Source organism: Oncorhynchus keta, chromosome 34 (genome assembly GCF_023373465.1).
Source record: "Oncorhynchus keta strain PuntledgeMale-10-30-2019 chromosome 34, Oket_V2, whole genome shotgun sequence".
NCBI classification, from domain to species: Eukaryota; Metazoa; Chordata; class Actinopteri; order Salmoniformes; family Salmonidae; genus Oncorhynchus; species Oncorhynchus keta.
This window is the reverse complement of record NC_068454.1, coordinates 57,933,643-57,947,524: the sequence shown is the minus strand read 5'-3', so window position 1 is coordinate 57,947,524 and position 13,882 is coordinate 57,933,643. Positions and strand designations below refer to the sequence as shown.

General features: G+C 41.4%; 1 pseudogene; it reads right to left on the bottom strand.

Annotated features, from left to right (window-relative positions):
* Positions 1–5,569: 5,569 nt before the first annotated feature.
* On the bottom strand, positions 5,570–8,810 carry LOC118367362 (probable U3 small nucleolar RNA-associated protein 11; annotated as a pseudogene).
* Positions 8,811–13,882: the final 5,072 nt, after the last annotated feature.

Below are 13,882 nucleotides of genomic sequence, written 5' to 3'. Positions count from 1 at the left end.
GTATTGACTGACCTCTTAACTTCTTGCGTCAAGCCAACCCGGATCCGGGATCATGACTACAGCCTCAAGCCCATTACCTTAACGCAACGTTAACTATTCATGAAAATCGCAAATGAAATGAAATCAAATGGCTAGCTCTCAAGCTTAACCTTTTGTTAACAACACTGTCATCTCAGATTTTCAAAAATATGCTTCTCAATCATAGCAAACTAGCATTTAGCATTAGCATTTAGCGTTAGCATTAGCAGGCAACATTTTCACAAAAACCAGCAAAAACATTCAATAAATAATTTACCTTTGAAGAACTTCAGATGTTTTCAATGAGGAGACTCTCAGTTAGATAGCAAATGTTCAGTTTTCCTGAAAGATTAGTTGTGCAGGAGAAATCGGTCCGTTTTCTGCGTCATGTTTGGCTACCAAAAAAAATAGAAAATTCATTCATCCAAACGCCAAACTTTCTTCCACATTAACTCCATAATATCGACTGAAACATGGTAAACGTTGTTTAGAATCAATCCTCAAGGTGTTTTTCACATATCTCTTCATGATATATCATTCCTGGAAGTCTCCTCTCTGTCTCAATCACATGGATGAATGCGAGCAGCTTGGAGATTACGCAACAATTTCAACAAAGGACACCGGGCGGACCCCTGGTAAATATAGTCTCTTATGGCCAATCTTCCAATGATATGCCTACAAATACGTCACAATGCTGCAGACAACTTGGAGAAACGATAGAAAGGGCACGCTAATTTGTGGCGCTTTCACAGCCATATAAGGAGACAATGAAAAACAGAGCCTCAAAAATCCTGCTCATTTCCTGTTTGAAGTTTCATCTTGGTTTCGCCTGTTGCATCAGTTCTGGGGCACTCACAGATAATATCTTTGCAGTTTTGGAAACATCAGAGTATTTTCTTTCCAAAGCTGCCAATTATATGCATAGTCGAGCATCTTTTCGTGACAAAATATTGCGCTTAAAACGGGCACGTTTTTCTGTCCAATAATGACATAGCGCCCCATAGGTTGAAGAGGTTAAAGTAATGATGGACTGTCATTTCTCTTAGCCTATTTGATCTGTTCTTGCCATAACATGGACTTGGGTCTTTTTCCAAATAGGGCTATCTTCTGTATACCACCCCTACCTTGTCACAACACAACTGATTGACTTAAACGCATTAAGGAAAGAAATTCCACAAGTTAACAAGGCACACATATTAATTGAAATGCATTCCACCTCATGAAGTTGGTTGAGAGAATGTCAAGCGTGCAAAGCTGTCAAAGTAAAGGGTGGCTACTTTGAAGAAAATAAAATATATTTTGATTTGTTTAACACTTTTTTGGTTACTACATGATTCCATATGTGTTATTTCATAGTTATGTCGTCACTATTATTCTACAATGTAGTAAACTTTAAAAATAAAGAAAAACCCTGGAATGAGTGTGTCTAAACTTTCAACTGGTACTGTATATCAATGACAATTCTGATTAGTCTTATGTTATGTAGATCATAATTGGTCTTTAAACAACAAGAAAATGCTAACTACACTAGAATGTTCTTGAATTGAGCAGTCCTGAGCGGCGAGAGCAAGTTAAGCACAACTGTACTTACTTCAAATCGTCCATCAAGACCCTCAAAACCACCAAAATAAAGGAAACACCAAAACAAAGTGTCTTAATAGGGCGTTGGGATACCATGATCCAGAACAAATCTACCTCTGGAGAATATCAACTCCAAACACATTGGTTCACCGTTCCACGGGAGCGGACAGTACCATAATGTTCTGAATGATGGCCAAATCTATCTCGCTTCCTATTCCACTGAACCGCTTAGGCGTAACAAACACAAGTCCAACATTTATCGGAAACTGTTAAACTACCTGTTCACTACCCTCCTGCTCTCCGGGGATGTGCAACTCAATCCTGGGCCCAACGTCACCGAGCCAGCGATACGCACTGGAGTGGAAAGTGGTGGATGGCCTCGTCCACTGCTCGTCGCCGCTGTGGAAGTGGGTGAGTGCTATGGTCCCATGGTTTCTCTCGACTCCAGGATATATTTTGACTCTTCAAACATACCCAAGTCGCTATACGCGATCACAGACTCCAACCTTGACTTCCTCCGCCTCTCAGAGACATGGCTCTATAAAAACTCTCCATATGCTGCTTTGATTGTGCCTGGCTACAATGTTTTCAGGAGAGACAGGATTGAAGGAAGAGGGGGTGTGATGATTTACATTAAAGAACATATCCGATGTAAACAAATTGAGTGGTCATGTGATAATGAACTGGAATGTATTGGCCTGAACGTTACACTGTCTCCTCAAATGTCTTTTACCCTCATTGGAATGTATAGGCCACCTTCCACCAAAAGTGTGTTTTTTGATCAGTTTAATACCATGCTTAGGGAATGTGACTTTGGGAAAGAGGTCATCTTAAATGGGAGATTTTAACATTAATTATGAAGACAAGTTGTAGGAAAACCCTCAAACGGATCACTAATACCTTTGACCTTGCACAGCTAGTTAAAGGGCCAACCAGGATGACTTGTTGCTCTAAAACACAGATTGATGTTCAGTAATAAACCAGAGAGAGTGACTAAATCATTCAATGTGGTTACTGGGCTATCTGATCATAATCTGACACTTATAGCCAGAAAGCTGTCTAAGAGCAGGTTCAACCTCTCTACTGTTAGAAAGCCGGATCAACTAAGAATACCTAACAGTGAATTAAGCTATTTTGAAAACGCAATTAAGGGAATTAACTGGAATGATCTCTTGTCCTATACAGACGTGGAAGCTGATAGAAAAACCTGACTATCTACAATCCAGACTACAATAAATGGTTTCCTAAAGAAAATCAAATCCAAACCTGGCCAAAAGAGCACTCTTCCTTGGCTAAATGGAGAAATCTGGAAATTCATGAAAGAACGAGATTTATGCTCTAAAAATAGCCCTAACATCCAAATTAGAGCATGACAGACATAGATTCTTATTCCGTTTTTAAACCTAACACAGGATGCAGTCGAAATAGCAATAGCCTTCAATTCCTACTTTATTGACTGTCAGGGTACTGACACAGAACCCCTCCACTGGTTTCTTGGGCTAAGTGCTAGTAAATGATGCTCAACCGGTCTTCATCATAAGGGAGGTTTCTGAGTCAAAGGTGAACAAGGTGATTAGCTCACTAAAGAACTCTAAAGCCAAAGATGTGTTTGGACTGGACTCTACATTTCTTAAAAACTACAACGAGTCCCTCATTGGCCCCATTACTAAGGTCACCAACACATCAATTGGTCTCGGGGTGTTTCCAAGGGTATGGAAGTCGGCCATAATAACGTCCATCTTTAAGTCGGGCGACCCTGCTGACGTGAGTAACTACAGGCCCATTAGTATACTACCTGTGGTGTCAAAGGTTATTGAAAAGTGTGTAGCAGAACAACTGTTTGCCCACCTCAACAACAGCCCCTTCACATTACACTCCATGCAGTTTGGCTTCAGAGCGAAACACTCAACAGAAACAGCCAACTGCTTTCTTCTGGAAAATGTGAAGTCCAAGATGGACAAAGGGGGCGTTGTTGGGGCTGTGTTTCTGGACCTAAGGAAGGCTTTTGATGCTGTTAACCATGAGATTCTCACCACAAAATTGTCCAAGTTCAACTTTTCCCCTGATGCCTTGAGATGGATAAAATCATACCTTGAAGGCAGAACTCAGTGTGTCAGAGTGAGCAATGGGCTGTCGCCCACTCTTAGCTATGATGTGGGCGTGTCCCAAGGGCCAATACTGGGGCCCCTCCTGTTCAGCCTGTACATCAATGATCTGCCTTCTGTATGTACTGGGTCTGAAGTTCAAATGTATGCAGATGATACAGTGATATATGTGAATGGAAAGAGCAAACAAGCTGCACAAGAAATCACTACTGTAATGGTCCTGGTTACAAAGTGGCTCAGTGACTCGTGTTTGCATCTCAATGTAAAAAAAAAAAAACTGCTTGCATGTTCTTCACAAAGAGGGAAACAGATGCTACTGAGCCAGATGTCTATGTGTCAGGGGAGAAGTTCCAGGTGGTATCTGATTTTAAGTACCTTGGCATCATACTTGATTCAAACCTCTCTTTTAAAAAGCATGTGAAAAAGGTAATTCAAATAACCAAATTCAACCTAGCTAATTTCCGATTTATACAAAATTGTTTGACTAGAGGTCGCAAAACTGTACTTCAAATCTGATACTCCCCCACTTAACATACTGCTTGACTAGTTGGGCCCAAGCTTGCTGTACAACATTAAGACCTATTCAGTCTGTCTAAAAGCAGGCTCCCAAAGTGCTTGATAGGAAGCCCTATAGCCATAATCACTGTTACATCCTCAGAAAGCATGAGCTCCTGAGTTGGGAAAATCTTGTGCAATACACCGATGCATGTATTGTATTCAAGATCCTAAATGGCCTGGCTCCCCTTCCACTCAGTATTTTTGTTAAACAGAAAACCCAAACATATGACAGCAGATCCACAAGGTCTGCCATGAGAGGTGAATGTATAGTTCCCTTAAGGAATAGCACCTTTAGTAAATCCGTTTTCTCTGTGAGAGCTTACCATGTCTGGAATACACTGCCATCTGACACACATAACTGCACCACATATCACACTTTCACAAAATGCTTGAAGACATGGCTAAAGGTCAATCAGATTTGTGAATATGGTCTCTAGCTGTGCGTTGCCGCTTTCCATGTCTGTAACTTGTGAGGCGTGGAAACACTGCTGCTTTTAAGAATTTTGTCTTGCTGCTTTTTGTTCTATGTTGCTCTGTCTGTATGCTATGTCTTGCTTGTCCTATGTTGCTATTGTCTATATTGTAATTGTTTTTAATAACCTGCCTAGGGACTGCGGTTGAAAATTAGCCGGCTGGCTAAAACTGGCACTTTTACTGAAACGTTGATTAATGTGCACTGTCCCTGTAAAAATAAAATCAACTCAAACAGCTTCAGTACACCCCGTCATAGATTCTACAAGAGCCTGGAATTCTATTGGAGGGATGCGACACCATTCTTCAACAAAAATGTCTATAATTTTGTGTTTTGGTGATGGTAGTGTAGAGCACCGTCTCAGGTGCCGCTACAGAATCTCCCATTAGTGTTCAATTGGGTTGAGAACGGGTGACAGACGGCCATGGCATATGGGTTACATAGTGTTCATGTTCTTCAAACCATTCAGGGACCACTTGTGCACGGGGGCATTGTCATCCTATGGCGGCATAGCCATGGTAGCCAAAATAATGCCCAGAATAATGGCGTGCCAAGTATTTCTATACACGACCTTAAGAATGATGGGATGTTAATTGCTTAATAAAAATCAGGAACCACACCTGTGTGTAAGCACCAGCTTTCGATATACTTTGTATCCTTTATATTTACTCAAGTGTTTCCATTATTTTGGCAGTTACCTGTACATTGATGAAGTACACTAGTGCCATCTACTGGTAGTATAACTGAACAGCATGAGATTGATAAATGCTCATATGAACCTATAAAAAAGACATTTGGCATAGACATATACAAGATTGAGGCTTAGAAATTGGTCTCAAAACAATTTATTTGTCTAACTTATATCCTTTGATAAATATGTACAAAAACTAAATATGTACAAAAACTCTGCATTGCTGCAACCATAGAGATCAATCTATGCCTCCAACAACAATTGAGAGGGTAGTCCCTGACTATTTCACTAGTCCATATCCACATGAATTGCAATAGGAAAACCAAAGTTCACATTACTGTCCGATGGAGACCGACTGGTGATTGTATAACAGGCCACAGAACTGTCTGGTTGATGATGCGTTTCCTGTTCAAAGAGGTTTACCTTTCTCATCGCTTCCTCTTAGCTTCAAACTCGTAGACGGCAGAGGCATTGACCGTCTCTTTGCTCACCTTCACCTTCTCGTTCTTATCCTGGACAGAGAGGAGACACCATAGAGATGGTAATACTGTTGAACATTCTACTGTTTAGTGTGTCATCGTATTCTGTGGGAGGCACACACAAGCACAACGAGGATCAAAGAAACCTCCTATATAGTTAACAAGCAGGCTGTTCTTTCTAGAAGTAGATGCACCCTTTGGGACAGTGGATAGAAATCAGATGAATCAGAACAGAACCCTATTGAAAAGCCTAGAATTAAGCACAACTTGTCCACCAGAGGGGGGAAATGTACCTTTGGCTTTGCTAACATGTGACACACCTAGAAAAAACCCATCAATACAATTATCATGGGGAAATCCATATCTTCCCCAACCACAGTCTTAAGCATTACGACTCATTAAGCTTCTATGGCTTGTAGTCATCCCCTACTCATGTGTAGGTCTTTGCGGGTCTGGATCTTCTGACCAATGACAAACATCTTCTTCTCCCGGTCAATCCGCTGGGACAAGATATTATACTGGTGCTTCCTGTCTGGCCAACTTCTGCAGAGAGGACAACAAACAAAAACATCAATACATGTAACAGAGAAATACACTGTAGAGAGTTGAATAACCACACAACATCATCATTTATGCTAACAAAGGCCTTAAATAAAAGACTGGAATGGTCTAAAATGTGCAAACTCTACCCACCCCGGTGCCCTGGGTGAGCTAAAAAACAAATGTACCCATTGCTGAGGAACAGTGTGGCTGTCAGGCTATACAGGGATAGTCCTGACTGACCTTTATACTGAGAGGCTCCACGGCGCCCTGTGGATGGTCTTGCTCTCTGGCGTATGGAGGGTGGGCCAGTTGTACACTCTGTCCACCAGTTCAGGGGCTGTTATCCAGGTGGCTGGCCAGGTCAAAGTCTGCTACTGTAGTGGGACACAAAACCAGGAGAAATCAGGGCTCTGTCAGTTTCAGATGGTCTAGAAACAGTCTTCAGTTAAAAGAAAGATTCACCCATTTTGAACGTTCTAACATATTTGTGCATCTCTGAGCGATGTTTTATCGATTCCCGGGGTCATTTCATGTTTTCATGTGTATCTGAGCTATTTGCCATTCAAGTAGGCAGAGATACAGCCGCTGGATCAGACATTTTTCCTTTAACTATTCATAAAGTGTCTCAGATTGAGAGTGCTGATCTAGGATCAGTTTTGCTTTTTTACATTGTAATGAATTACATTACAAGGACAGGGGGACCTGATCCTAGATCGGCTCTCCTATTCTTAGACGCTTTATGAATATGGGCCCTAATTCCTTGGTGTACAAGAATGTCTGTATGTATGACAAAAGTGGGAGTTAATGGCCTTCTGTATGACATATCCAATGCAATACTACAAAATAACACTGCGCAGTGTGTGTATACATTGGTGTTTGTATTCCTCTACCTTTTCGCTTCGCGCCCACGTAGAGGGCGTGCCCGTTTTTCTGTTTGCCGTCAGCGTCCAGGAGATGGATTTCCAATTTCAACCTCTCAATTTTCTGAAGGCAATTCAAAACACTTAAGCCTGCACTTACACCACTGTATACCACAATTGACAACTTCAGTGACTGAACTGAGTGAGTACATGAAAGCAACAGTCTGCACGTTGCACCCCACAGGATAAATTGTTGTTCAATTGCTTTTCACAGGCTCTTAAAAGGTGCCGACTGGCATACATTCCCCTCACAATTTCACACTGTACATATTCACAGCCCATCCATGTATCTATTCATACAGCTAAAAGGAAATGAGGTCATTCAAGAACATAAGGAACCGTTTATTCCAGTTTACAGGGCACCACAGTGAGAGCTTACCTTGCCCTCAGCCACTCTCTTCATCTCCACGTAACTGATATCCTGCGTCCTCATCAACTTCCTCTGTATTCTCCTCCTCTGTTCCTTTAGCCTTATTCGACACATGCACTCCGTCCTTTCAAAACACAAGAGGATCAGAGATGAGAGGGGATTTTATTATCAGACTGCAGAAATGGCACAACCATTAATATATCATGTTTTGGATGAAAGCAAAGCGGACATATGGACATGGTAAAACATGAAATGAACATATATAGGCTAGCTTTTGTATTAGCCCGAGTGTCAGTCTGTTTATGCCAACTGATTATCACGCTTGACAATGAGCAATAGAGTTGGCAAGTGCACAAAACGATCTGGGAACCTGGCTACTCTTCTATAACCTGGTCCCAGACCTGTGCGGTCTTACTCCACTGTGTTTAGCTTGACAATGACCAGAGGAGTTGACAAGACAGCACAGACCTGGGACCAGACCAACATGATGACTTACCTTAAGCTGAGAGCTGACCATCTTGAAATAGAACTCATCAGGGTTCTTGTCCAAGGCTTTTTTTTTAACGCAAAGCAGCAAGGGTGTTAGGTTTCTTGTGGTAGTCACTGAAAATGTCCAAACAAAAGGGTATAAGATCAGCAACCAAATCAAATCTGTACATGGACCACACATAGTTAGCTGTGTAGCACATGTGACAGTTCAGCAAAGGTGAATAAGGGGTGGGTATAATTTGTGGGAACGTTCCATCAGGAATCTGTTCCAAAAACTTAGTAAATAACAAAGTTGCCAACAAGCAACACATAGAAAGTAGTATAGCGGCCGAATAAGATACCGGGTAAGGAGCGGGCTATTTCATTATTTTTTTCACTCACCACGTTCATTCCGAAAAATGTCTGTCCTCACTCTGGTAGCCTATGGACAAACATTAAGAATAAACTACGTGGTGAGTTGATGCCTATTCGGCAGCTAGTTAGCTAGATGAATTGATCGTGCTACGTCGTACGCGCTGTTTGTTAGCAACCTTGTACTTTACGAAGTTTTTGGAACAGATTCCTGTTGGAACGTTCCACAAATTATACCCACCCGTGAATAAGTGTTAATAGAATATCCATGAATTAGATTGATTTTCTCTGCACGAAGTTTGTAATCCTTCTTTTCAAGATGTCCCAGATGTTTTCGAAAACCAGGCTGTGGCACAAAATGAAACAGATAAATTAGTTAACGTTAGTTATTACAGTAGGCAACAGGAACCAAATGCACAATGCCGTTAGCAACATAATGCTACATGTCAACAACCACCAATCACACCAGCTGAACAAATAACAATAACATTGCTTCCTGGAAAGCTAACGTAACAACTCTCATCCTTAAAAATGTTTTTTTTTTATTTTTACTCTCATCCTTACCTGGGATCTTTCTTTGTGATTTTTTTGTTAGGACTTCAATGCCTTTCTAAACGATGACATATTGACAATTTTCAAAGTAAAAAATAAATAAAAAATCAACTACAAAGCCAAGATGCAAATGTCTCAAAATTCTTCCTTAGTAAAACACGTGGGTATACAGGAAGCGCTACCTCACTTTTCACTTAAGAAGATTCGCTAGTTCTTCTCTCTGCCGGCTACCATATGTAGCACAAATCAAACCATGATGATATCATGGTGAGCTCTCTTGATGTTATGGTGGGTGAAATTAGTGATGACGAAATATTAATATATGTTTAGAATTTCCGTTAGTGTCATTATTCATATCAACAAAATACACACCATCAAACTTTTGTTGACATTATCAGATGTGGTTGTTGCAATATTCGCAATTAAACAGCAGGTGACAATGTTGCACACATTTTGACAATTACCCAGGCACTCCTGCCCTGATGTTGAAGGTACTATGTGATATGGGTATGGGTATGGTGATGAGTCAGGCTCCTGTAAGTGTCGCCTTTCTGGTGCTGAATGTCCTAACAGAGAAGATATAACGGACCCCTTGGTCCTAAGGCCTACATTCTAGAATTCACCAAAATATGCAGACTAAACTGAGGGGTTTAAAATATATACAGTATTATAATGCTATTATGCGTGTATATTGTTATTAATGTCAATTTTCAGGGTGAATTTAAAAAGTAGCTTTAACCTCCGTTGTTGTTAAGATAATCAAATAAAAATCAGTGATAAGACAACCAAATAAGCCATTCAGCCAAGTAAATCCTTAACGTTTTATTGTGTTGAAAGTTTTACATAAAATGTTTTACTGTGGCTTTAAAATATACATTTTGGCAATATTTCTTCAAGCAGACCAAGGCAGATGCCAACATCCTGCTACAGAGACACTAAGCACACATCACCACGTTAGCTTTATATGGACTTTTAAAGCATCCAACACTGGGATTGTCCTGTCTGGTCTGTTCTGTCTCATGCTGCACAATGCCAGGCTTGGAACAAGGAAGAGATCCACAACAAACCCAGATCACTGCACTAGTCAGTTTATATGACTTGGCAGCAGTTTTGATGCTCCAAATTACTTTGGTCACTGTAATGAAGGCCTGCCTTTGCCAAAGAAGTTGTTTAACACTAACATATAATATGTTTGTGTTTTTCCAACATGAGTTCTTTATGTTTCCTGCTGGGGACCAGACCCCTATTATGGTTCATATCCAAGTTAATGGTTTCAAATAACCTCAGTGATAAACATCAGTGACACATGCCTTTGTTGATGGACACCTGAGTGGATCTGTCTCCTCTCATTTTTACTCTCATGTTCCCCTGGCCATGTTTCTGTTTATGATGTGGGAAACATGGGAAAATAGGTAATATACAGTACCAGTCAAAAGTTTGGCCACACCTACTCATTCAAGTGTGTTTCTTTATTTTTACTATTCCTACATTGTGGAATAATATTACTGACATCTTTGCACACTCTTGGCATTCTCTCAACCAGCTTCATGAGGAATGCTTTTCCAACACTCTTGAAGGAGATCCCACATATGCTGAGCACTTGTTGGCTGCCTTTTCGTCCAACTCATCCCAAACAATCTCAATTGGGTCGAGGTCGGGTGATTGTGGAGGCCAGGTAATCTGATGCAGCACCATCATTCTCCTTCTTGGTCAAGTAGTCCTTACACATCCTGGAGGTGTGTTGGGTCATTGTCCTGTTGAAAAACAAATGATAGTCCCACTAAGCTAAACCAGATGGGATGGCATATCGCTGCAGAATGCTGTGGTAGCCATGCTGTCACGTTCTGACCGTTATTTCCTTTGTTTTGTCATTATTTAGTATGGTCAGGGCGTGAGTTGGGGTGGGCAGTCTATGTTTGTTTTTCTATGATTTGGGTATTTCTATGTTTCGGCCTAGTATGGTTCTCCATCAGAGGCAGGTGTCATTAGTTGTCTCTGATTGAGAATCATACTTAGGCGGCCTGGGTTTCACTGTGTGTTTGTGGGTGATTGTTCCTGTCTCTGTGTTTGCACCAGATAGGGCTGTTTAGGTTTTCACGTTTCTTGTTTTGTTAGTTTGTTCCTGTGTAGTTGCTTTATTAAAGTACCATGAATAGAAACCACGCTGCATTTTGGTCCGCCTCTCCTTCACCACAGGAAAACCATTACACATGCTGGTTAAGTGTGCCTTGAATTCTAAATAAATCACTGACAGTGTCACCAGCAAAGCACCCCCACACCATTGCACCTCCTCCTCCATGCATCATGGTGGGAACCACACATGCGGAGATCATCCGTTCACCTACTCTGCGTCTCACAAAGACCAAAAATCTCAAATTTGGACTCATCAGACCAAAGGACAGATTTCCACCGGTCTAATGTTGATTGCTCGTGTCTCTTGGCTCAAACAAGTCTCTTCTTGATAGTTGTATTTTAGTAATGATTTCTTTGCAGAAATTCAACCATTAAGGCCTGATTTATGCAGTCTCCTCTGAACAGTTGATTTTGAGATGTGTCTGTTACTTGAACTCTGTGAAGCATTTATGTGGGCTGCAATCTGAGGTGCAGTTAACTCTAATGAACGTATCTTCTGCAGCAGAGGTAACTCTGGGTCTTCCTTTCCTGTGGTGGTCCTTTTCCGGATTGACTGACTTTCATGTCTTAAAGTAATGATGGACTGTCATTTTTCTTTCCTTATTTGAGCTGTTCTTGCTGTAATATGGACTTGGTCTTTTACCAAATAGGGCTATCTTCTGTATATTACCCCTACCTTGTCACACACAACACCAGTGATTGGCTCAAAATAAATTCCACAAATTAACATTTAAGGCACACCTGTTAATTAAAATGCATTCCAGGTGACTACCTCATGAAGCCGGTTGAGAGAATGCCAAGAGTGTGCAAAGCTGTCATCAAGACAAAGTGTGACTACTTGAAGAATCTCAAACATAAAATATATTTTGATTTGTTTAACACTTATTTGGTTACTACATGATTCCATATGTGTTATTTGATCGTTTTGGTGTCTTCACTATTATTCTTCAATGTAGAAAATAGTACAAATAAAGAAAAACCCTTGAATGAGTAGGTTTGTCCAAACTTTTGACTGGTACTTTATGTCAAAACATGTGGGGCCAAGTGCATGAACCAGAACCATGTCGGAAATGACACACTCCCCATCTCTCTCGCACAAAAATAGTTATTTTTCATACATTCCATATACTGTCACGTGCAACGAAAGCATGCTCTTCTCCTCAGTGACGTGGTTTCATGACCACAGCATTCCATGGAGAGGATAAGGGGGTCACAACACCTCCTTGGGGAACACCGCTCTCTCTCGCTCCACTTCCTGATACAGTAATCCAAGGAGAGACCAGGCAAAGCCACAGTTGCCCCAGGTCCCTAATCCCTAATCTCACGTAAACTCTCGCTTTGGGAATGTTGTGGAAAAAGCTCAAGAAGGAAGAGGGATATTGCACTATTCCACAAACCATTTTTCTTCTGGGTCGCACTCTCTGTGCTCTGTCCCCAATGACCACAGAAAATGTGTTTAATATGTATAAGATTTGCCTAGCGAGCAGAATATTCTGCGGGTGATGAAGAAACCTCTGAATTGGTTCAGTGTTTCCACATTATGTCACCCACTTGTTTTTCATTTTCATCTCTAATGACCCTACTGTTAGGGGTCCGCCTCGGGGCCGCTGTGATATACTAGCCCACTAACATGAGTCTAATTACCAAAACACAGACAGCACTTCAGGATTTACGGGTTAAATAATGTCTGCGTAGATTCCGACTAATCAGGACTTATTGTAAGGGGTAAATAGTAGAATGAAGATTGTGAGTCATAATAAGTCGATCCTAGAGTGGGAGGATAAGAGCATTCGCCAAGTGTCAGGGATTTCGGAATACCGTTATGGTGGCAGATCTATGTCCTGTTTGGTTTTTAATATGACCCTGTAAACATAACAGCAGTGACATAAGCATGCTGAAACAGGACTCTGGTCCTGTTTCTGCTGGCCCTGACCATTGCAGGGCCTTTTTTACAGCAGGCCGACCCCGTCAGAAAGGTCATTGAAAGGAGTTCCTTAGTGTGGTTCCAGATCTGTTTGTGCTGTTTTGCGGGCTCCTATGGTCATTGGTGGCCAAACAACCCAAACAGACCTGGGACCAGGTTAGGAGTTTAACATTTTAGTCCCCCAACCAAGACCACAGTATTTTCCCAGTGCAATTACATTACGTTTCTACGAGTAGACCCAGCCTCCAAGACATAATAGTGCGAGACGTAGCATTCTTCCTGTCTTTTCTCCCCTTCTCCCCCTCTGTTCCTGGAGAGCCAGCAACAAAGAGTGCACCCCTGGACGTGATTCCCTCTCCGACCGCAAAATTCCTATAAAACGTAAATCGTCTACAATTAACTGTTAAGTCTGCTGCTGAATTGCTCTGCTTGAGGTTGTGGTCTATGTTAGTGGATTACCTGTTTTATTATGGAGCCTCAGAGTGAGGTAGAGTGGGTGGTGGATGTTGTAAGTCTCCAAAATATGTCTGCAATCCTGAGGTTAATTAAGACAGTTCATCTCAGGCTTGCTGTGAGCTCTAGGCCTGGGGTTCTCTTATTGTCTGCTAGGTATGCATAGCCCTACATTTAATTTTTGGACAAGCACTACTCTAGCCTATGGTGACCCATTATGGCTAACTCGCTTGGCAGATGCGA